We start from the raw sequence: 23785 nt of genomic DNA on the forward strand, positions 1-23785 counted from the left end.
GGGGAGCAAAGTTATAGGGGGGGGACCCAAAACCTTTTTTTTTCCCATAGACTGAATGGTAATTTTATTTTGCTCGTGCCTACAGCCCACACCGCTGGACGGATTTTCACCAAATTTGGACCAGGAGCAGCAGCTTGGTCCCGAAAGCGTGCTTTTGCAAATTTGGTGAAAATCCGTCCAGTAGTTTTTTTTTAAATGACCAAAAAGTAGGTAAAAAAAAATGAGTGAGATCTGTGTTCGCTTCGCGGACACACTTCCCTGTTCGCTCCACGGACAGGACAGGGATTGGGCAAGCGGGTTGCGTGATGTCTGCGGACATCTGATGTGCTCTCTCATTGGATGCAGTGAAAGCGTGCAGTGCGTCGTGGCTTCAGAGACGCCCGCCATCTTTCTTTCTCGCATGAGAGGCATTAGGCTTTGTCAGGTCAGCAGGAGCGGGATCTGCCGACTGCACAGTAAGTCCCCCACCCCCGCTCATGCACGTGTCTGTCTCCAGTTCCCCCCACCCCCCGCTCATGCCCCGTGTCTTCCTTCTTCCCCCCACCCCTCGCTCATGCCCCGTGTCTCCCTTCTTCCTCCCCCACCCCCTGTTCATGCCCCATGTCTCCCTTCTTCCTCCCACCCCCCGCTCATGCCCTGTGTCTGTACTGTTGGAACAGGGCAGACACGGGGCATGAGCGAGGGTGGGGGCCCCACACCCCGCTCATGCCCCGTGTCTTCCTTCTTCCCCTCCACCCCCGTTCATGCCCCGTGTCTCCCTTCTTCCCCCCACCCCCCGCTCATGCCCTTTCTCTCCCTTCTTCCCCCTCCACCCCCCGCTCATGCCCTGTGTCTCCCTTCTTCCCCCCCACCCCTTGCTCATGCCCCGTGTCTCCCTTCTTCGCCCCCCCCCGCTCATGCCCCGTGTCTCCCTTCTTTCCCCTCCACACCCCGCTCATGCCCCGTGTCTTCCTTCTTCCCCCCCACCCCTCGCTCATGCCCTGTGTCTCCCTTCTTCCTCCCCCACCCCCGTTCATACCCTGTGTCTCCCTTCTTTCCCCCCACCCCCCGTTCATGCCCCGTGTCTCCCTTCTTCCTCCCCGACCCCCGCTCATGCTCCGTGTCTGCCCTGTTCCCCCCACCCCCCGCTCATGAACCGTGTCTCCCTCCTGTACCCCCCACCCCCTGCTCTTGCCCCGTGTCTCCCTCCTGTACTCCCACCCCCCGCTCAAGCCCCGTGTCTCCCTTCTCCCCCCCTCACCTCCGCTCATGCACTGTGTCTCCCTTCTTCCCACCCCCCGCACATGCCCTGTGTCTCCCTTCTATGCCCGACCCCACGCCCACGCTCATGCCCCGTGTCTCCCTTCTTTCCAACCCCACCCCCCGCTCATGCCTGTGTCTCCCTTCTCCCCCCCACCCCCCGCTTATGCCCCGTGTCTCCCTTCTTCCACCCACCCCCCGCTCATGCCCCGTGTCTCCCTTCTTCCCCCCGACCCCCTGCTCATGCCCCGTGTCTTCCCTGTTCCCCCACCCCCCGCTCATGCCCCGTGTCTCCCTCCTGTACCCCCCACCCCCCGCTCATGCCCCATGTCTCCCTTCTTCCCCCACCCCTCGCTCATGCCCCGTGTCTCCCTTCTTCCTCCCCCACCCCCTGTTCATGCCCCATGTCTCCCTTCTTCCAGCCACCCCCCGCTCATGCCCCGTGTCTCCCTTCTTCCCCCCGATCCCCCGCTCATGCCCCGTGTCTTCCCTGTTCCCCCACCCCCCGCTAATGCACGTGTCTGTCTCCAGTTCCCCCCACCCCCCGCTCATGCCCCGTGTCTTCCTTCTTCCCCCCACCCCTCGTTCATGCCCCGTGTCTCCCTTCTTCCTCCCCCACCCCCTGTTCATGCCCCATGTCTCCCTTCTTCCTCCCACCCCCCGCTCATGCCCTGTGTCTGTACTGTTGGAACAGGGCAGACACGGGGCATGAGCGAGGGTGGGGGCCCCATACCCCGCTCATGCCCCGTGTCTTCCTTCTTCCCCTCCACCCCCGTTCATGCCCCGTGTCTCCCTTCTTCCCCCCACCCCCCGCTCATGCCCCTTCTCTCCCTTCTTCCCCCTCCACCCCCCGCTCATGCCCTGTGTCTCCCTTCTTCCCCCCCACCCCTTGCTCATGCCCCGTGTCTCCCTTCTTCCCCCCCACCCCCCCGCTCATGCCCCGTGTCTCCCTTCTTTCCCCTCCACACCCCGCTCATGCCCCGTGTCTTCCTTCTTCCCCCCCACCCCTCGCTCATGCCCCGTGTCTCCCTTCTTCCTCCCCCACCCCCGTTCATACCCCGTGTCTCCCTTCTTTCCCCCCACCCCCCGTTCATGCCCCGTGTCTCCCTTCTTCCTCCCCCACCCCCGCTCATGCCCCGTGTCTGCCCTGTTCCCCCCACCCCCCGCTCATGAACCGTGTCTCCCTCCTGTACCCCCTACCCCCTGCTCTTGCCCCGTGTCTCCCTCCTGTACTCCCACCCCCCGCTCATGCCCCGTGTCTCCCTTCTCCCGCCCCCCACCCCCGCTCATGCACTGTGTCTCCCTTCTTCCCACCCCCCGCACATGCCCTGTGTCTCCCTTCTATGCCCGACCCCACGCCCACGCTCATGCCCCGTGTCTCCCTTCTTTCCAACCCCACCCCCCGCTCATGCCTGTGTCTCCCTTCTCCCCACCACCCCCCGCTTATGCCCCGTGTCTCCCTTCTTCCACACACCCCCCGCTCATGCCCCGTGTCTCCCTTCTTCCCCCCGACCCCCCGCTCATGCCCCGTGTCTTCCCTGTTCCCCCACCCCCCGCTCATGCCCCGTGTCTCCCTCCTGTAGCCCCCACCCCCCCGCTCATGCCCCATGTCTCCCTTCTTCCCCCACCGCCCATCTCATGCCCTGTGTCTCCCTTCTTCCCCCCACCCCCCGCTCATGCCCCGTGTGTCCCTTCTTCCCCCCCACCCCCGCTCATGCCCCGTGTCTCCCTTATTCCCCCACCCCCCGCTCATGCCCCGTGTCTGCCCTGTTCCCCCCACCCCCCGCTCATGCCTGTGTCTCCCTCCTGTACCCCCCCACCCCCACTCTTGCCCCGTGTCTGTCTCCCTCCTTTTCCCCCGCTCATGTCCCGTGTCTCCCTTCTCCCCCCACCCCCGCTCATGCCTGTGTCTCCTCTGTTCCCCCCACCCCCGCTCATGCCCTGTGTCTCCCTCCTTTCCCCCCCACCCCCCGCTCATGTCTCGTGTCTCCCTCCTTTCCCACCCCCACCCCCTGCTCATGCCCCATGTGTGCCCTGTTCCCCCTCACCCCCTCATGCCCCGTGTGTGCCCTGTTCCACCCCACCCCCGCTCATGCCCCGTGTGTGCCCTGTTCCCCCCCACCCCCGCTCATGCCCCATGTGTGCCCTGTTCCCCCTCTCCCCCCGCTCATGCCCCGTGTGTGCCCTGTTTCCCCCCACCCCCCGCTCATGCCCCGTGTCTCCCTTGTGTTCCCCACACCCCCGTTCATGCCCCGTGTCTCCCTCCTTCCCCCCCACCCCCGCTCATGCCCTGTGTCTCCCATTTTTCCCCCCACCCCCCGCTCATGCCCCGTGTCTGTCCTGTTGGAACAGGCCAGACACGGGGCATGAGTAGGGGCGGGGGCCCCACCTTGCCCTATCCCCGCTCATGCCCCGTGTCTCTCCTGTTCACCCCCACCCCCGCTCATGCTCCGTGTCTTTCTCCCTCCGTTTCCCCCCGCTCATGGCCCGTGTCTCCCCTGTTCACCCCCACCCCCGCTCATGCCCCGTGTCTCCTCTGTTCCCCCCGACCCCCGCTAATGCTCTGTGTCTCCCTCCTTTCCCCCCACCCCCCGCTCATGCCCGTGTGTGCCCTGATCCACCCCCACCACCCCTCATGCCCCATGTGTGCCCTGTTTCCCCCCACCCCCACCGCTCATGCCCTGTGTCTCCCCTGTTCCCCCACCCCCTGCTGATGCTCCGTGTGTTCCTCCCATTCCCCCCACCCCCCGCTCATGCCCCGTGTGTGTGCTGTTCATCCCCACCCCCCGCTCATGCCCCGTGTGTGCCCTGTTTCCCCCCCACCCCCCGCTCATGCACCATGTCTCCCTTCTTCCCCCCCACCCCCGCTCATGCCCGTGTCTCCCTTCTCCCCCATCCCCCACTCATGCCCCGTGTCTCCCTTCTTTCCACCCCCCACCCCCCGCTCATGCCCCGTGTCTTCCTTATCCCCCCACACCCCGCTCATGCCCCGTGTCTCCCTTCTTCCCCCGCTCATGCCCCGTGTCTGTCTCCCTCCTTTTCCCCCCGCTCATGGCCCTGTCTCCCCTGTTCACCCCCACCCCCCGCTCATGTCCCGTGTCTCCCTTCTCCCCCCACCCCCGCTCATGCCCTGTGTCTCCTCTGTTCCCCCCACCCCCGCTCATGCCCTGTGTCTCCCTCCTTTCCCCCCCACCCCCCGCTCATGTCTCGTGTCTCCCTCCTTTCCCACCCCCACCCCCCGCTCATGCCCCATGTGTGCCCTGTTCCCCCCCATCCCCTCTCATGCCCCGTGTGCGCCCTTTTCCCCCCCACCCCCGCTCATGCCCCGCGTGTGCCCTGTTCCCACCCACCCCCGCTCATGCCCCATGTGTGCCCTGTTCCCCCCACCCCCCGCTCATGCCCCGTGTGTGCCCTGTTTCCCCCCCACCCCCCGCTCATGCCCCGTGTCTCCCTTGTGTTCCCCACACCCCCCGTTCATGCCCCGTGTCTCCCTCCTTCCCCCCCACCCCCGCTCATGCCCTGTGTCTCCCATCTTTCCCCCCACCCCCCGCTCATGCCCCGTGTCTGTCCTGTTGGAACAGGCCAGACACGGGGCATGAGCAGGGGCGGGGGCCCCACCTTGCCCTACCCCCGCTCATGCCCCGTGTCTCTCCTGTTCACCCCCACCCCCGCTCATGCTCCGTGTCTTTCTCCCTCCGTTTCCCCCCGCTCATGGCCCGTGTCTCCCCTGTTCACCCCCACCCCCGCTCATGCCCCGTGTCTCACCTGTTCCCCCCGACCCCCGCTAATGCTCTGTGTCTCCCTCCTTTCCCCCCCACCCCCCGCTCATGCCCATGTGTGCCCTGTTTCCCCCCCACCCCCACCGCTCATGCCCTGTGTCTTCCCTGTTCCCCCCACCCCCTGCTGATGCTCCGTGTGTTCCTCCCGTTCCCCCCATCCCCCCGCTCATGCCCCGTGTGTGTCCTGTTCATCCCCACCCCCCGCTCATGCCCCGTGTGTGCCCTGTTTCCCCTCCACCCCCCGCTCATGCCCCGTGTCTCCCTTGTGTTCCCCCCACCCCCCGCTCATGCCCCGTGTCTCCCTCCTCCCCCCACCCCCGCTCATGCCCCGTGTCTCCCTTCTTTCCCCCCACCCCCGCTCATGCCCTCCACCCCCCGTTCATGACCCGTGTCTCCCTTCTTCCCCCACCCCCTGCTCATGCCCTGTGTCTCCCATCTTTCCCCCCCACCCTCGCTCTTGCCCCGTGTCTCCCTTCTTTCCCCCCCACCCCCCGCTCATGCCCCGTCTCTGCCCTGTTCCCCCCACCCCCGCCCATGCCCAGTGGCTCCCTCCTGTACCCCCCACCCCCCGCTCATGCCCGTGTCGCCCTCCTGTACCCCCCACCCCCCGCTCATGCCCTGTGTCTCCCTTCTTCCCCCACCCCCGCTCATGCCCCGTGTCTCCCTTCTTCCCCCCACCCCCTGCTCATGCCCCGTGTCTCCCTTCTTCCCCCCACCTCCCGCTCATGCCCCGTGTCTCCGTTCTTCCTCCCCCACCCCCCGCTCATGCCCCGTGTCTGTCCTGTTCCCCCCACCCCCGCTCATGCCCCGTGTCTCCCTCCTGTACCCCCCACCCCCCGCTCATGCCCCGTGTCTCCCTTCTTCCCCCCCACCCCCCGCTCATGCCCCGTGTCTCCCTTCTCCCCCCATCCCCCGCTCATGCCCTGTGTCTCCCTTCTTTCCACCCCCCACCCCCGCTCATGCCCCGTGTCTTCCTTATCCCCCCACCCCTAGCTCATGCCCCGTGTCTCCCTTCTCCCCCCACCCTCCGTTCATGCCCCGTGTCTCCCTTCTTCCCCCCCACCCCCCGCTCATGCTGCGCGTCTCCCTTCTTTCCCCCACCCCCCGCTCATGCCCCGTGTCTCCCTTCATCCCCCCCACCCCCCGTTCATGCCCCGTGTCTCCCTTCTTCGCCCCACCCCCTGCTCATGGCCCGTGTCTCACTTCTTTCCCCCACACCCCCGCTCATGCCCCGTGTCTCCCTTCTTCCCCCCACCGCTTGCTCATGCCCCGTGTCTCCCTTCTTACCCCCCACCCCCTGTTCATGCCCCATGTCTCCCTTCTTCCCCCCGACCCCCCGCTCATGCCCCGTGTCTCCCATCTTTCGCCCCCACCCCCCACTCATGCCCCGTGTCTTCCTACTCCCCCCACCCACCGCTCATGCCCCGTGTCTCCCTTCTTCCCCCCCACTCATGCCCCGTGTCTCCCTTCTTTCCACCACCACCCCCCGCTCATGCCCCGTGTCTCCCTCCTGTACCCCCACCCCCCGCTCATGCCCCGTGTCTCCCTTCTTTCCACCCCCACCCCCCGCTCATGCCCCGTGTCTCCCTACTGTACCCCCCACCCACCGCTCATGCCCCGTGTCTCCCTCCTGTACCCCCCACCCCCGCTCATGCCCCGTGTCTTCCTTCTTTCCCACCCGCTCATGCCCCATCTCTCCCTTCTTCCCCCCACCCCCCGCTCATGCTCCGTGTCTCCCTTCTTCCTCCCCCACCCCCGCTCATGCCCCGTGTCTGCCCTGTTCCCCCACCCCGCTCTTGCCCTGTGTCTCCCTCCTGTACCCCCCTACCACCCGCTCTTGCCCCGTGTCTCCCTCCTGTACCCCCCACCCCCCGCTCATGCCCCGTGTCTCCCTTCTTTCCCCCACCCCCCCGCTCATGCCCCGTTTCTCCCTTCTTTCCCCCACCACCCCCACTCATGCACCGTGTCTCCCTTCTTCCTCCCCAGCCCCCGCTCATGCCCCATGTCTCCCTTCTCCCCCCCACCCCCTGCTCATGCCCGTGTCTCCCTTCTTCCCCCACCCCTTGCTCATGCCCGGTGTCTCCCTTCTTCCCCCCAACCCCCGTTCATGCCCCGTGTCTCCCTTCTTCCCGCTCATGCCCCGTGTCTCCCATCTTTCCCCCCCACCCCCCGCTCAAGCCCTGTGTCTCCCTTCTTTCCCCCCCACTCCCCGCTCATGCCCCGTGTCACCCTTCTTTCCACCCCCACCCCCCGCTCATGCCCCGTGTCTCCCTCCTGTACCCCCACCCTCGCTCATGTCCCGTGTCTCGCTTCTTCCCCCCCACCCCCTGCTCATGCCCCGTGTCTCCCTTATTTACCCCCGCTCATGCTCCGTGCCTCCCTTCTTCCTCCCCCACCCCCCGTTCATGCCCCGTGTCCCCCTCCTTCCCCCCCACCCCCACTCATGCCCTGTGTCTCCCATCTTTCCCCCCACCCCCCGCTCATGCCCCGTGTCTGTCCTGTTGGAACAGGCCAGACACGGGGCATGAGCAGGGGCGGGGGCCCCACCTTGCCCTACCCCCGCTCATGCCCCGTGTCTCTCCTGTTCACCCCCACCCCCGCTCATGCTCCGTGTCTTTCTCCCTCCGTTTCCCCCCGCTCATGGCCCGTGTCTCCCCTGTTCACCCCCACCCCCGCTCATGCCCCGTGTCTCACCTGTTCCCCCCGACCCCCGCTAATGCTCTGTGTCTCCCTCCTTTCCCCCCCACCCCCCGCTCATGCCCATGTGTGCCCTGTTTCCCCCCCACCCCCACCGCTCATGCCCTGTGTCTTCCCTGTTCCCCCCACCCCCTGCTGATGCTCCGTGTGTTCCTCCCGTTCCCCCCATCCCCCCGCTCATGCCCCGTGTGTGTCCTGTTCATCCCCACCCCCCGCTCATGCCCCGTGTGTGCCCTGTTTCCCCTCCACCCCCCGCTCATGCCCCGTGTCTCCCTCCTCCCCCCACCCCCGCTCATGCCCCGTGTCTCCCATCTTTCCTCCACCCCCCGCTCATGCCCCGTGTCTCCCTTCTTCCCCCCCACCCCCCGCTCATGCCCCGTGTCTCCCTTCTTTCCCCCCACCCCCGCTCATGCCCTCCACCCCCCGTTCATGACCCGTGTCTCCCTTCTTCCCCCACCCCCTGCTCATGCCCCGTGTCTCCCATCTTTCCCCCCCACCCTCGCTCTTGCCCCGTGTCTCCCTTCTTTCCCCCCCACCCCCCGCTCATGCCCCGTGTCTGCCCTGTTCCCCCCACCCCCCGCCCATGCCCAGTGGCTCCCTCCTGTACCCCCCACCCCCCGCTCATGCCCGTGTCGCCCTCCTGTACCCCCCACCCCCCGCTCATGCCCTGTGTCTCCCTTCTTCCCCCACCCCCGCTCATGCCCCGTGTCTCCCTTCTTCCCCCCACCCCCTGCTCATGCCCCGTGTCTCCCTTCTTCCCCCCACCTCCCGCTCATGCCCCGTGTCTCCGTTCTTCCTCCCCCACCCCCCGCTCATGCCCCGTGTCTGCCCTGTTCCCCCCACCCCCGCTCATGCCCCGTGTCTCCCTCCTGTACCCCCCACCCCCCGCTCATGCCCTGTGTCTCCCTTCTTCCCCCACCCCCGCTCATGCCCCGTGTCTCCCTTATTCCCCCCACCCCCTGCTCATGCCCCATGTCTCCCTTCTTCCCCCCACCTCCCGCTCATGCCCCGTGTCTCCGTTCTTCCTCCCCCACCCCCCGCTCATGCCCCGTGTCTGCCCTGTTCCCCCCACCCCCGCTCATGCCCCGTGTCTCCCTCCTGTACCCCCCACCCCCCGCTCATGCCCCGTGTCTCCCTTCTTCCCCCCCACCCCCCGCTCATGCCCCGTGTCTCCCTTCTCCCCCCATCCCCCGCTCATGCCCTGTGTCTCCCTTCTTTCCACCCCCCACCCCCGCTCATGCCCCGTGTCTTCCTTATCCCCCCACCCCTAGCTCATGCCCCGTGTCTCCCTTCTCCCCCCACCCTCCGTTCATGCCCCGTGTCTCCCTTCGTCCCCCCACCCCCCGCTCATGCTGCGCGTCTCCCTTCTTTCCCCCACCCCCCGCTCATGCCCCGTGTCTCCCTTCATCCCCCCCACCCCCGTTCATGCCCCGTGTCTCCCTTCTTCGCCCCACCCCCTGCTCATGACCCGTGTCTCACTTCTTTCCCCCACACCCCCGCTCATGCCCCGTGTCTCCCTTCTTCCCCCCACCGCTTGCTCATGCCCCGTGTCTCCCTTCTTACCCCCCACCCCCTGTTCATGCCCCATGTCTCCCTTCTTCCCCCCGACCCCCCGCTCATGCCCCGTGTCTCCCATCTTTCGCCCCCACCCCCCACTCATGCCCCGTGTCTTCCTACTCCCCCCACCCACCGCTCATGCCCCGTGTCTCCCTTCTTCCCCCCCACTCATGCCCCGTGTCTCCCTTCTTTCCACCACCACCCCCCGCTCATGCCCCGTGTCTCCCTCCTGTACCCCCACCCCCCGCTCATGCCCCGTGTCTCCCTTCTTTCCACCCCCACCCCCCGCTCATGCCCCGTGTCTCCCTACTGTACCCCCCACCCCCCGCTCATGCCCCGTGTCTCCCTCCTGTACCCCCCACCCCCGCTCATGCCCCGTGTCTTCCTTCTTTCCCACCCGCTCATGCCCCATCTCTCCCTTCTTCCCCCCACCCCCTGCTCATGCCCCGTGACTCCCTTCTTCCCCCACACCCCCGCTCATGCTCCGTGTCTCCCTTCTTCCTCCCCCACCCCCGCTCATGCCCCGTGTCTGCCCTGTTCCCCCACCCCGCTCTTGCCCTGTGTCTCCCTCCTGTACCCCCCTACCACCCGCTCTTGCCCCGTGTCTCCCTCCTGTACCCCCCACCCCCCGCTCATGCCCCGTGTCTCCCTTCTTTCCCCCACCCCCCCGCTCATGCCCCGTTTCTCCCTTCTTTCCCCCACCACCCCCACTCATGCACCGTGTCTCCCTTCTTCCTCCCCAGCCCCCGCTCATGCCCCATGTCTCCCTTCTCCCCCCCACCCCCTGCTCATGCCCGTGTCTCCCTTCTTCCCCCACCCCTTGCTCATGCCCCGTGTCTCCCTTCTTCCCCCCAACCCCCGTTCATGCCCCGTGTCTCCCTTCTTCCCGCTCATGCCCCGTGTCTCCCATCTTTCCCCCCCACCCCCCGCTCAAGCCCCGTGTCTCCCTTCTTTCCCCCCCACTCCCCGCTCATGCCCCGTGTCACCCTTCTTTCCACCCCCACCCCCCGCTCATGCCCCGTGTCTCCCTCCTGTACCCCCACCCTCGCTCATGCCCCGTGTCTTCCTTCTTTCCCCCCGCTCATGTCCGTGTCTCGCTTCTTCCCCCCCACCCCCTGCTCATGTCTCCCTTATTTACCCCCGCTCATGCTCCGTGTCTCCCTTCTTCCTCCCCCACCCCCGGCTCATGCCCCGTGTCTGCCCTGTTCCCCCCACCCACTGCTCTTGCCGTGTGTCTCCCTCCTGTACCCCCCCACCCCACGCTCTTGCCCCGTGTCTTCCTCCTGTACCCCCCCACCCCCGCTCATGCCCCGTGTCTCCCTTCTTTCCCCCACCCTCCTCGCTCATGCCCAGTGTCTCCCTTCTTTCCCCCCACCCCAGCTCATGCACCGTGTCTCCCTTCTCCCCCCCACCCCCCCGCTCATGCCCTGTGTCTCCCTTCTTTCCATACCCCACCCCCCGCTCATGCCCCGTGTGTTCTTTCTCCCCCCCACTCCCCGCTCATGCCCTGTGTCTCCCTTTCCCCCCCACCCCACGCTCTTGCCCTGTGTCTTCCTCCTGTACCCCCCCACTCCCGCGCATGCCCCGTGTCTCCCTTCTTTCCCCCACCCCCCTCGCTCATGCCCAGTGTCTCCCTTCTTTCCCCCACCCCAGCTCATGCACTGTGTCTCCCTTCTCCCCCCCACCCCCCGCTCATGCACCGTGTCTCCCTTCTCCCCCTCCCCCCGCTCATGCCCTGTGTCTCCCTACTTTCCATCCCCCACCCCCCGCTCATGCCCCGTGTCTCCCTTCTCCCCCCCACCCCCCGCTCATGCACCGTCTCCCTTCTCCCCCCCTCCCCCCGCTCATGCCCTGTGTCTCCCTTCTTTCCATCCCCCACCCCCGGCGCATGCCCCGTGTGTTCCTTCTCCCCCCCACTCCCCGCTCATGCACCGTGTCTCCCTTCTCCCCCCCACCCCCCGCTCATGCCCCGTGTCTCCCTTCTTTCCATCCCCCACCCCCCGCTCTCATGTCCTGTTTCTCCCTTCTTTCCATCCCCCACCCCCCGCTCATGCCCCGTGTCTTCCTTCTCCCCCCCACTCCCTGCTCATGCCCCGTGTCTCCCTCCTGTACCCCCCACCCCCCGCTCATGCCCCGTGTCTTCCTTCTTTCCCCCCGCTCATGCCCCGTGTCTCCCTCCTGTACCCCCCACCCCCCGCTCATGCCCCATGTCTCCCTTCTTTCCCCCACCCCCCGCTCATGCCCTGTGTCTCCCTTCTTTCCCCCACCACCCCGCTCATGCACCGTGTCTCCCTTTTTCCCCCCAGCCCCTGCTCATGCACTGTGTCTCCCTTCTTCCCCCCCACCCCCCGCTCATGCCCCGTGTCTCCCTTCTTTCCACCCCCCCACCCCCCGCTCATGCCCCATGTATTCCTTCTCCCCCCCACCCCCCGCTCATGTCCCGTGTCTCCCTTCTTTCCCCCCCACCCCCCAATCATGCACCATGTCTCCCTTCTTCCCCCCCACCCCCCGCTCATGCCCTGTGTCTTGCTTTTCCCCCCACCACCCACTCATGCCCTGTGTCTCCCTTCCCCCCCCACCCCCCGCTCATGCCCCGTGTCTCCCTTCTTCCCCCCCCCCCAACCCCGCTCATGCACCGTGTCTCCCTTCTTCCTCCCCAGCCCCCGCTCATGCACTGTGTCTCCCTTCTCCCCCCCACCCCCCGCTCATGCCCTGTGTCTCCCTTCTCCCCCCCACCCCCCCGCTCATGCCCCGTGTCTGCCCTGTTCCCCCATCCACTGCTCTTGCCGTGTGTCTCCCTCCTGTACCCCCCCACCCCACGCTCTTGCCCCGTGTCTTCCTCCTGTACCCCCCACCCCCGCTCATGCCCTGTGTCTCCCTTCTTTCCCCCACCCCCCCCGCTCATGCCCAGTGTCTCCCTTCTTTCCCCCCACCCCAGCTCATGCACCGTGTCTCCCTTCTCCCCCCCACCCCCCGCTCATGCACCGTGTCTCCCTTCTCCCCCCCTCATGCCCTGTGTCTCCCTTCTTTCCATACCCCACCCCCCGCTCATGCCCCGTGTGTTCCTTCTCCCCCCCCACTCCCCGCTCATGCCCTGTGTCTCCCTTTCCCCCCACCCCACGCTCTTGCCCCGTGTCTTCCTCCTGTACCCCCCACCCCCGCGCATGCCCCGTGTCTCCCTTCTTTCCCCCACCCCCCTCGCTCATGCCCAGTGTCTCCCTTCTTTCCCCCCACCCCAGCTCATGCACCGTGTCTCCCTTCTCCCCCCCACCCCCTGCTCATGCACCGTGTCTCCCTTCTCCCCCCCTCCCCCCGCTCATGCCCCGTGTCTCCCTTCTTTCCATCCCCCACCTCCCGCTCATGCCCCGTGTCTCCCTTCTCCCCCTCCCACCCCCCGCTCATGCACCGTCTCCCTTCTACCCCCTCCCCCCGCTCATGCCCTGTATCTCCCTTCTTTCCATCCCCCACCCCCCGCTCATGCCCCATGTATTCCTTCTCCCCCCCACCCCCCGCTCATGTCCCGTGTCTCCCTTCTTTCCCCCCCACCCCCCAATCATGCACCATGTCTCCCTTCTTCCCCCCCACCCCCCGCTCATGCCCTGTGTCTTGCTTTTCCCCCCACCCCCCACTCATGCCCTGTGTCTCCCTTCCCCCCCACCCCCCGCTCATGCCCCGTGTCTCCCTTCTTCCCCCCCCAACCCCGCTCATGCACTGTGTCTCCCTTCTTCCTCCCCAGCCCCCGCTCATGCACTGTGTCTCCCTTCTCCCCCCCACCCCCCGCTCATGCCCTGTGTCTCCCTTCTCCCCCCCACCCCCCCGCTCATGCCCCGTGTCTGCCCTGTTCCCCCATCCACTGCTCTTGCCGTGTGTCTCCCTCCTGTACCCCCCCACCCCACGCTCTTGCCCCGTGTCTTCCTCCTGTACCCCCCAACCCCCGCTCATGCCCCGTGTCTCCCTTCTTTCCCCACCCCCCCCCGCTCATGCCAAGTGTCTCCCTTCTTTCCCCCCACCCCAGCTCATGCACCGTGTCTCCCTTCTCCCCTCCACCCCCCGCTCATGCACCGTGTCTCCCTTCTCCCCCCCTCATGCCCTGTGTCTCCCTTCTTTCCATACCCCACCCCCCGCTCATGCCCCGTGTGTTCCTTCACCCCCCCCACTCCCCGCTCATGCCCTGTGTCTCCCTTTCCCCCACCCCACGCTCTTGCCCCGTGTCTTCCTCCTGTACCCCCCACCCCCGCGCATGCCCAGTGTCTCCCTTCTTTCCCCCACCCCCCTCGCTCATGCCCAGTGTCTCCCTTCTTTCCCCCCACCCCAGCTCATGCACCGTGTCTCCCTTCTCCCCCCCACCCCCTGCTCATGCACCGTGTCTCCCTTCTCCCCCCCTCCCCCCGCTCATGCCCCGTGTCTCCCTTCTTTCCATCCCCCACCCCCCGCTCATGCCCCGTGTCTCCCTTCTCCCCCTCCCACCCCCCGCTCATGCACCGTCTCCCTTCTACCCCCTCCCCCCGCTCATGCCCTGTATCTCCCTTCTTTCCATCCCCCACCCCCCGCTCATGCCCCGTGTGTTCCTTCTCCCCCCCACTCCCCGCTCATGCACCGTGTCTCCCTTCTCCCCCCCACCCCCCGCTCATGCCCTGTGTCTCCCTTCTTTCCATCCCCCACCCCCCGCTCTCATGTCCTGTGTCTCCCTTCTTTCCATCCCCCACCCCCCGCTCATGCCCCGTGTCTTCCTTCTCCCCCCCACTCCCTGCTCATGCCCCGTGTCTCCCTCCTGTACCCCCCACCCCCCGCTCATGCCCCGTGTCTTCCTTCTTTCCCCCCCGCTCATGCCCCGTGTCTCCCTCCTGTACCCCCCACTCATGCCCCGTGTCTCCCTTCTTTCCCCCACTCCCCGCTCATGCCCTGTGTCTCCCTTCTTTCCCCCACCACCCCCGCTCATGCACCGTGTCTCCATTTTTCCCCCAGCCCCCGCTTATGCACTGTGTCTCCCTTCTTCCCCCCCACCCCCCGCTCATGCCCCGTGTCTCCCTTCTTTCCACCCCCCAGCCCCCGCTCATGCCCCATGTATTCCTTCTCCCCCCACCCCCCGCTCATGTCCCGTGTCTCCCTTCTTTCCTCCCCACCCCCAATCATGCACTGTGTCTACCTTCTTCCCCCCCCACCCCCCGCTAATGCCCTGTGTCTTCCTTTTCCCCCCACCCCCCGCTCATGCCCTGTGTCTCCCTTCTCCCCCCCACCCGCTGCTCATGCCCCGTGTCTCCCTTCTTCCCCCCCCAACCCCACTCATGCACCGTGTCTCCCCTCTTCCTCCCCAGCCCCCGCTCATGCACTGTGTCTCCCTTCTCCCCCCCACCCCCCGCTCATGCCCTGTGTCTCCCTTCTCCCCCCCACCACCCCGCTCATGCCCCGTTTCTCCCTTCTTTTCCCCACCACCCCCGCTCATGCACTGTGTCTCCCTTCTTCCTTCCTCCCCAGCCCCCGCTCATGCACTGTGTCTCCCTTCTCCCCCCCACCCCTGCTCATGCTCCGTGTCTCCCTTCTTCCTCCCCCACCCCCACCTCCCGCTCATGACCCGTGTCTGCCCTGTTCCCCCCACCCGCAGCTATTGCCCTGTGTCTCCCTCCTGTACCCCCGTAGCCCCTGCTCTTGCCCCGTGTCTCCCTCCTGTACCCCCCACCCCCCGCTCATGCCCCGTGTCTCCCTTCTTTCCCCCACCCCCCCGCTCATGCCCCGTTTCTCCCTTCTATCCCCCACCACCCCTGCTCATGCACCGTGTCTCCCTTCTTCCCCCCCAGCCCCCGCTCATGCACTGTGTCTCCCTTCTCCCCCCCACCCCCGCTCATGCCCCGTGTCTCCCTTCTTTACACCCCCCACCCCCCCGCTCATGCCCCGTGTCTTCCTTCTTTCCCACCCGCTCATGCCCCATCTCTCCCTTCTTCCCCCCACCCCCTGCTCATGCCCCGTGACTCCCTTCTTCCCCCACACCCCCGCTCATGCTCCGTGTCTCCCTTCTTCCTCCACCACCCCCCGCTCATGCCCCGTGTCTGCCCTGTTCCCCCACCCCGCTCTTGCCCTGTGTCTCCCTCCTGTACCCCCCTACCACCCGCTCTTGCCCCATGTCTCCCTCCTGTACCCCCCACCCCCCGCTCATGCCCCGTGTCTCCCTTCTTTCCCCCACCCCCCGCTCATGCCCTGTTTCTCCCTTCTTTCCCCCACCCCCCCCACTCATGCACCGTGTCTCCCTTCTTCCTCCCCAGCCCCCGCTCATGCCCCATGTCTCCCTTCTCCCCCCACCCCCTGCTCATGCCCGCGTCTCCCTTCTTCCCCTACCCCTTGCTCATGCCCCGTGTCTCCCTTCTTCCCCCCAACCCCCGTTCATGCCCTGTGTCTCCCTTCTTCCCGCTCATGCCCCGTGTCTCCCATCTTTCCCCCCCACCCACCGCTCAAGCCCCGTGTCTCCCTTCTTTCCCCCCCACTCCCCGCTCATGCCCCGTGTCACCCTTCTTTCCACCCCCACCCCCCGCTCATGCCCCGTGTCTCCCTCCTGTACCCCCACCCTCGCTCATGCCCCGTGTCTTCCTTCTTTCCCCCCGCTCATGCCCGTGTCTCGCTTCTTTCCCCCCACCCCCTGCTCATGCCCCGTGTCTCCCTTATTTACCCCCGCTCATGCTCCGTGTCTCCCTTCTTCCTCCCCCACCCCCCGCTCATGCCCTGTGTCTGCCCTGTTCCCCCCACCCACTGCTCTTGCCGTGTGTCTCCCTCCTGTACCCCCCACCCCACGCTCTTGCCCCGTGTCTTCCTCCTGTACCCCCCCACCCCCCGCTCATGCCCCGTGTGTTCCTTCTCCCCACCACTCCCCGCTCATGCACCGTGTCTCCCTTCTCCCCCCCACCCCCCGATCATGCCCCGTGTCTCCCTTCTTTCCATCCCCCACCCCCCGCTCTCATGTCCTGTTTCTCCCTTCTTTCCATCCCCCACCCCCCGCTCATGCCCCGTGTCTTCCTTCTCCTCCCCACTCCCCGCTCTTGCCCCGTGTCTTCCTCCTGTACCCCCCCACCCCCGCTCATGCCCCGTGTCTCCCTTCTTTCCCCCACCCCCCTCGCTCATGCCCAGTGTCTCCCTTCTTTCCCCCCACCCCAGCTCATGCACCGTGTCTCCCTTCTCCCCCCCACCCCCCGCTCATGCACCGTTTCTCCCTTCTCCCTCCCTCCCCCCGCTCATGCCCTGTGTCTCCCTTCTTTCCATACCCCACCCCCCGCTCATGCCCCGTGTGTTCTTTCTCCCCCCCCACTCCCCGCTCATGCCCTGTGTCTCCCTTTCCCCCCCACCCCACGCTGTCTCCCTTCTCCCCCCTCCCCCCGCTCATGCCCTGTGTCTCCCTTCTTTCCATCCCCCACCCCCCGCTCATGCCCCGTGTGTTCCTTCTCCCCACCACTCCCCGCTCATGCACCGTGTCTCCCTTCTCCCCCCCACCCCCCGATCATGCCCCGTGTCTCCCTTCTTTCCATCCCCCACCCCCCGCTCTCATGTCCTGTTTCTCCCTTCTTTCCATCCCCCACCCCCCGCTGATGCCCTGTGTCTTCCTTCTCCTCCCCACCCTCGCTCATGCCCCGTGTCTTCCTTCTTTCCCCCCGCTCATGCCCGTGTCTCGCTTCTTTCCCCCCACCCCCTGCTCATGCCCCGTGTCTCCCTTATTTACCCCCGCTCATGCTCCGTGTCTCCCTTCTTCCTCCCCCACCCCCCGCTCATGCCCTGTGTCTGCCCTGTTCCCCCCACCCACTGCTCTTGCCGTGTGTCTCCCTCCTGTACCCCCCCACCCCACGCTCTTGCCCCGTGTCTTCCTCCTGTACCCCCCCACTCCCGCGCATGCCCCGTGTCTCCCTTCTTTCCCCCACCCCCCTCGCTCATGCCCAGTGTCTCCCTTCTTTCCCCCACCCCAGCTCATGCACCGTGTCTCCCTTCTTTCCCCCCACCCCAGCTCATGCACTGTGTCTCCCTTCTCCCCCCCACCCCCCGCTCATGCACCGTGTCTCCCTTCTCCCCCCTCCCCCCGCTCATGCCCCGTGTCTCCCTTCTTTCCATCCCCCACCCCCCGCTCATGCCCCGTGTCTCCCTTCTCCCCCCCACCCCCCGCTGTCTCCCTTCTCCCCCCTACCCCCGCTCATGCCCTGTGTCTCCCTTCTTTCCATCCCCCACCCCCGCTCATGCCCCGTGTGTTCCTTCTCCCCACCACTCCCCGCTCATGCACCGTGTCTCCCTTCTCCCCCCCACCCCCCGATCATGCCCCGTGTCTCCCTTCTTTCCATCCCCCACCCCCCGCTCTCATGTCCTGTTTCTCCCTTCTTTCCATCCCCCACCCCCCGCTCATGCCCCGTGTCTTCCTTCTCCTCCCCACTCCCTGCTCATGCCCTGTGTCTCCCTCCTGTACCCCCCACCCCCCGCTCATGCCCCGTGTCTTCCTTCTTTCCCCCCGCTCATGCCCCGTGTCTCCCTCCTGTACCCCCCACCCCCGCTCATGCCCCATGTCTCCCTTCTTTCCCCCACCCCCCGCTCATGCCCTGTGTCTCCCTTCTTTCCCCCACCACCCCCGCTCATGCACCGTGTCTCCCTTTTTCCCCCCAGCCCCCGCTCATGCACTGTGTCTCCCTTCTTCCCCCCACCCCCCGCTCATGCCCCGTGTCTCCCTTCTTTCCACCCCCCACCCCCCGCTCATGCCCCATCTATTCCTTCTCCCCCCCACCCCCCGCTCATGTCCCGTGTCTCCCTTCTTTCCCCCCCACCCCCCAATCATGCACCATGTCTCCCTTCTTCCCCCCCACCCCCGCTCATGCCCTGTGTCTTCCTTTTCCCCCCACCCCCCACTCATGCCCTGTGTCTCCCTTCTCCCCCCCACCCCCGCTCATGCCCCGTGTCTCCCTTCTTCCCCCCCAACCCCGCTCATGCACCGTGTCTCTCTTCTTCCTCCCCAGCCCCCGCTCATGCACTGTCTCCCTTCTCCCCCCCACCCCCCGCTCATGCCCTGTGTCTCCCTTCTCCCCCCCACCCCCCTGCTCATGCCCCGTGTCTGCCCTGTTCCCCCCATCTACTGCTCTTGCCGTGTGTCTCCCTCCTGTACCCCCCCACCCCACGCTCTTGCCCCTTGTCTTCCCCCTGTACCCCCCACCCCCGCGTCTCCCTTCTTTCCCCCACCCCCCCGCTCATGCCCAGTGTCTCCCTTCTTTCCCCCCACCCCAGCTCATGCACCGTGTCTCCCTTCTCCCCCCCACCCCCCGCTCATGCACCGTGTCTCCCTTCTCCCCCCCTCATGCCCTGTGTCTCCCTTCTTTCCATACCCCACCCCCCGCTCATGCCCCGTGTGTTCCTTCTCCCCCCCCACTCCCCGCTCATGCCCTGTGTCTCCCTTTCCCCCCCCACCCCACGCTCTTGCCCCGTGTCTTCCTCCTGTACCCCCACCCCCCTCGCTCATGCCCAGTGTCTCCCTTCTTTCCCCCCACCCCAGCTCATGCACCGTGTCTCCCTTCTCCCCCCACCCCCTGCTCATGCACCGTGTCTCCCTTCTCCCCCCCTCCCCCCGCTCATGCCCCGTGTCTCCCTTCTTTCCATCCCCCACCCCCCGCTCATGCCCCGTGGTCTCCCTTCTCCCCCTCCCACCCCCCGCTCATGCACCGTCTCCCTTCTACCCCCTCCCCCCGCTCATGCCCCGTGTGTTCCTTCTCCACCCCACTCCCCGCTCATGCACCGTGTCTCCCTTCTCCCCCCCACCCCCCACTCATGCCCCGTGTCTCCCTTCTTTCCATCCCCCACCCCCCGCTCTCATGTCCTGTGTCTCCCTTCTTTCCATCCCCCACCCCCTGCTCATGCCCCGTGTCTTCCTTCTCCCCCCCACTCCCTGCTCATGCCCCGTGTCTCCCTCCTGTACCCCCCACCCCCCGCTCATGCCCCGTGTCTTCCTTCTTTCCCCCCCGCTCATGCCCCGTGTCTCCCTCCTGTACCCCTCACCCCCCCGCTGATGCCCCGTGTCTCCCTTCTTTCCCCCACTCCCCGCTCATGCCCTGTGTCTCCCTTCTTTCCCCCACCACCCCCGCTCATGCACCGTGTCTCCCTTTTTCCCCCCAGCCCCCGCTTATGCACTGTGTCTCCCTTCTTCCCTCCCACCCCCCGCTCATGCCCCGTGTCTCCCTTCTTTCCACCCCCCAGCCACCGCTCATGCCCCATATATTCCTTCTCCCCCCACCCCCCGCTCATGTCCCGTGTCTCCCTTCTTTCCTCCCCACCCCCCAATCATGCCCTGTGTCTCCCTTCTCCCCCTGACCCGCTGCTCATGCCCCGTGTCTCCCTTCTTCCCCCCCCAACCCCGCTCATGCACCGTGTCTCCCCTCTTCCTCCCCAGCCCCCGCTCATGCACTGTGTCTCCCTTCTCCCCCCCACCCCCCGCTCATGCCCTGTGTCTCCCTTCTCCCCCCCACCACCCCGCTCATGCCCCGTTTCTCCTTTCTTTCCCCCACCCCCCCGCTCATGCCCAGTGTCTCCCTTCTTTCCCCCCACCCCAGCTCATGCACCGTGTCTCCCTTCTCCCCCCCACCCCCCGCTCATGCACCGTGTCTCCCTTCTCCCCCCTCATGCCCTGTGTCTCCCTTCTTTCCATACCCCACCCCCCGCTCATGCCCCGTGTGTTCCTTCTCCCCCCCCACTCCCCGCTCATGCCCTGTGTCTCCCTTTCCCCCCCACCCCACGCTCTTGCCCCGTGTCTTCCTCCTGTACCCCCCCACCCCCGCGCATGCCCCGTGTCTCCCTTCTTTCCCCCACCCCCCTCGCTCATGCCCAGTGTCTCCCTTCTTTCCCCCCACCCCAGCTCATGCACCGTGTCTCCCTTCTCCCCCCCACCCCCTGCTCATGCACCGTGTCTCCCTTCTCCCCCCCTCCCCCCGCTCATGCCCCGTGTCTCCCTTCTTTCCATCCCCCACCCCCCGCTCATGCCCCGTGTCTCCCTTCTCCCCCTCCCACCCCCCGCTCATGCACCGTCTCCCTTCTCCCCCCCACCCCCCGCTCATGCCCCGTGTCTCCCTTCTTTCCATCCCCCTCCCCCCGCTCATGCCCTGTATCTCCCTTCTTTCCATCCCCCACCACCCGCTCATGCCCCGTGTGTTCCTTCTCCCCCCCACTCCCCGCTCATGCACCGTGTCTCCCTTCTCCCCCCCACCCCCCGCTCATGCCCCGTGTCTCCCTTCTTTCCATCCCCAACCCCCCGCTCTCATGTCCTGTGTCTCCCTTCTTTCCATCCCCCACCCCCTGCTCATGCCCCGTGTCTTCCTTCTCCCCCCCACTCCCTGCTCATGCCCCGTGTCTCCCTCCTGTACCCCCCACCCCCCGCTCATGCCCCGTGTCTTCCTTCTTTCCCCCCCGCTCATGCCCCGTGTCTCCCTCCTGTACCCTCCACCCCCCCGCTCATGCCCCGTGTCTCCCTTCTTTCCCCCACTCCCCGCTCATGCCCTGTGTCTCCCTTCTTTCCCCCACCACCCCCGCTCATGCACCGTGTCTCCCTTTTTCCCCCCAGCCCCCGCTTATGCACTGTGTCTCCCTTCTTCCCCCCCACCCCCCGCTCATGCCCCGTGTCTCCCTTCTTTCCACCCCCCAGCCCCCGCTCATGCCCCACGTATTCCTTCTCCCCCCACCCCCCGCTCATGTCCCGTGTCTCCCTTCTTCCCCCCCCAACCCCGCTCATGCACCGTGTCTCCCCTCTTCCTCCCCAGCCCCCGCTCATGCACTGTGTCTCCCTTCTCCCCCCCACCCCCCGCTCATGCCCTGTGTCTCCCTTCTCCCCCCCACCACCCCGCTCATGCCCCGTTTCTCCCTTCTTTTCCCCACCACCCCCGCTCATGCACTGTGTCTCCCTTCTTCCTTCCTCCTCAGCCCCCGCTCATGCACTGTGTCTCCCTTCTCCCCCCCACCCCTGCTCATGCTCCGTGTCTCGCTTCTTCCTCCCCCACCCCCACCCCCCGCTCATGCCCCGTGTCTGCCCTGTTCCCCCCACCCCCAGCTCTTGCCCTGTGTCTCCCTCCTGTACCCCCCTACCCCCCGCTCTTGCCCCGTGTCTCCCTCCTGTACCCCCCACCCCCCGCTCATGCCCGTGTCTCCCTTCTTTCCCCCACCCCCCCGCTCATGCCCCGTTTCTCCCTTCTATCCCCCACCACCCCCGCTCATGCACCGTGTCTCCCTTCTTCCCCCCCAGCCCCCGCTCATGCACTGTGTCTCCCTTCTCCCCCCCGCTCATGCCCCGTGTCTCCCTTCTTTACACCCCCCACCCCCCCGCTCATGCCTGAGTCTTCCTTCTCCCCCCGCCCCCCGCTCATGCCCCGTGTCTCCCTTCTTCCCCCCACCCCCTGCTCATGCCCCGTGTCTTCCTTCTCCCCCCCCACCCCCGCTCATGCATGTCCCGTGTTTCCCTTCTTTCCCCCCCACCCCCCGCTCATGCATTGTGTCTCCCTTCTTCCCCCGCCCCCCGCTCATGCCCCGTGTCTCCCTTCTTCCCCCCCACCCCCCGCTCAAGCCCCGTGTCTTCCTTCTACCGCCCACCCTCCGCTCATGCCCCGTGTCTCCCTTCTTCCCCCCCCACCCCCCGCTCATGCCCCGTGTCTCCCTTCTTCCCCCCAAACCCGCTCATGCCCCGTGTCTTCCTTCTCCCCCCACCCCCCGCTCATGCCCCGTGTCTCCCTTCTTCCCTCCACCCCCCGCTCATGCCCCGTGTCTTCCTTCTACCCCCACCCCCTGCTCATGCCCCGTGTCTCCCTTCTTCCCCCAACCCCGCTCATGCCCCGTGTCTTCCTTATCCCCCCACCCCCGATCATGCCCCGTGTCTCCCTTCTTCCCCCCCACCCCCTGCTCATTCCCTGTGTCTCCCTTATTCCCCCCAACCCTTGCTCATGCCCCGTGTCTCCCTTCTTCCCCCCCACCCCCCGTTCATGCCCCGTGTCTCCCTTCTTCCCGCTCATGCCCCGTGTCTCCCATCTTTCCCCCCAACCCCCCGCTCAAGCCCCGTGTCTCCCTTCTTTCCCCCCCACTCCCCGCTCATTCCCTGTGTCACCCTTCTTTCCACCCCCACCCCCCGCTCATGCCCCGTGTCTTCCTTATACCGCCCACCATCCGCTCATGCCCCGTGTCTCCCTTCTTCCCCCCCATCCCCCGCTCATGCCCCGTGTCTCCCTTCTTCCCCCCTAACCCCGCTCATTCCCTGTGTCTTCCTTCTTCCCCCCCAGCCCCCGCTCATGCTCCGTGTCTCCCTTCTTCCCCCCCACCCCCCGCTCATGCCCCGTGTCTTCCTTCTACCGCCTACCCTCTGCTCATGCCCCGTGTCTCCCTTCTTCCCCCCCACCCCCCGCTCATGCCCTGTGTCTCCCTTCTTCCCCCCCAACCCCGCTCATGCCCCGTGTCTTCCTTCTCCCCCCCACCCCCGCTCATGCCCCGTGTCTCCCTTCTTCCCCCCCGTTCATGCCCCATGTCTCCCTTCTCCCCCCACCCCCTGCTCATGCCCCGTGTCTCCCTTCTTCCCCCACCCCTTGCTCATGCCCCGTGTCTCCCTTCTTCCCCCCCAACCCCAGTTCATGCCCCGTGTCTCCCTTCTTCCCGCTCATGCCCCGTGTCTCCCATCTTTCCCCCCCACCCCCCCGCTCGAGCCCCGTGTCTCCCTTCTTTCCTCCCCACTCCCCGCTCATGCCCCGTGTCACCCTTCTTTCCACCCCCACCCCCGCTCATGCCCCGTGTCTCCCTCCTGTACCCCCCACCCTCGCTCATGCCCCGTGTCTTCCTTCTTTCCCCCGCTCATGCCTGTGTCTCCCTTCTTCCCCCCCACCCCCCGCTCATGCCCCGTGTCTCCCTTCTTTACCCCCACCCCCCGCTCATGCTCCGTGTCTCCCTTCTTCCTCCCCCACCCCCCGCTCATGCCCCGTGTCTGCCCTGTTCCCCCCACCCACTGCTCTTGCCGTGTGTCTCCCTCCTGTACCCCCCCACCCCACGCTCAAGCTCCGTGTCTTCCTCCTGTACCCCCCACCCCCGCTCATGCCCCGTGTCTCCCTTCTTTCCCCCACCCCCCTCGCTCATGCCCAGTGTCTCCCTTCTTTCCCCCCACCCCAGCTCATGCACTGTGTCTCCCTTCTCCCCCCCCACCCCCGCTCATGCACCGTGTCTCCCTTCTCCCCCCTCCCCCCGCTCATGCCCTGTGTCTCCCTTCTTTCCATACCCCACCCCCCGCTCATGCCCCGTGTCTCCCTTTTTCCCGCTCATGCCCCGTGTCTCCCATATTTCCCCCCCACCCCCCGCTCATGCCCCGTGTCTTCCTTCCCCCCCCACCCCTGCTCATGCCCCGTGTCTCCCTTCTTCCCCCCGTTCAAGCCCCGTGTCTCCCTTCTTCCCCTCACCCCCCGCTCATGCCCCGTGTCTCCCTTCTTCCCCCCACCCCCTGCTCATGCCCCGTGTCTCCCTTCTTCCCCCCACCCCTTACTCATGCCCCGTGGCTCCCT

The 23785-nt window shown here is 66.9% G+C and overlaps 1 protein-coding gene across 5 annotated transcripts in view; it reads right to left on the reverse strand.

Moving 5' to 3' along the window:
• The window catches only part of DLGAP3 (DLG associated protein 3), a 1860282-nt gene that overhangs the window by 108669 nt on the left and 1727828 nt on the right, over nt 1-23785 (reverse strand). The gene's annotated exons all lie outside the window — the stretch shown is intronic.

Source organism: Ambystoma mexicanum, chromosome 11 (assembly GCF_040938575.1).
Source record: "Ambystoma mexicanum isolate Mex_15411 chromosome 11, UKY_AmexF1_1, whole genome shotgun sequence".
Classification (NCBI taxonomy): domain Eukaryota; kingdom Metazoa; phylum Chordata; class Amphibia; order Caudata; family Ambystomatidae; genus Ambystoma; species Ambystoma mexicanum.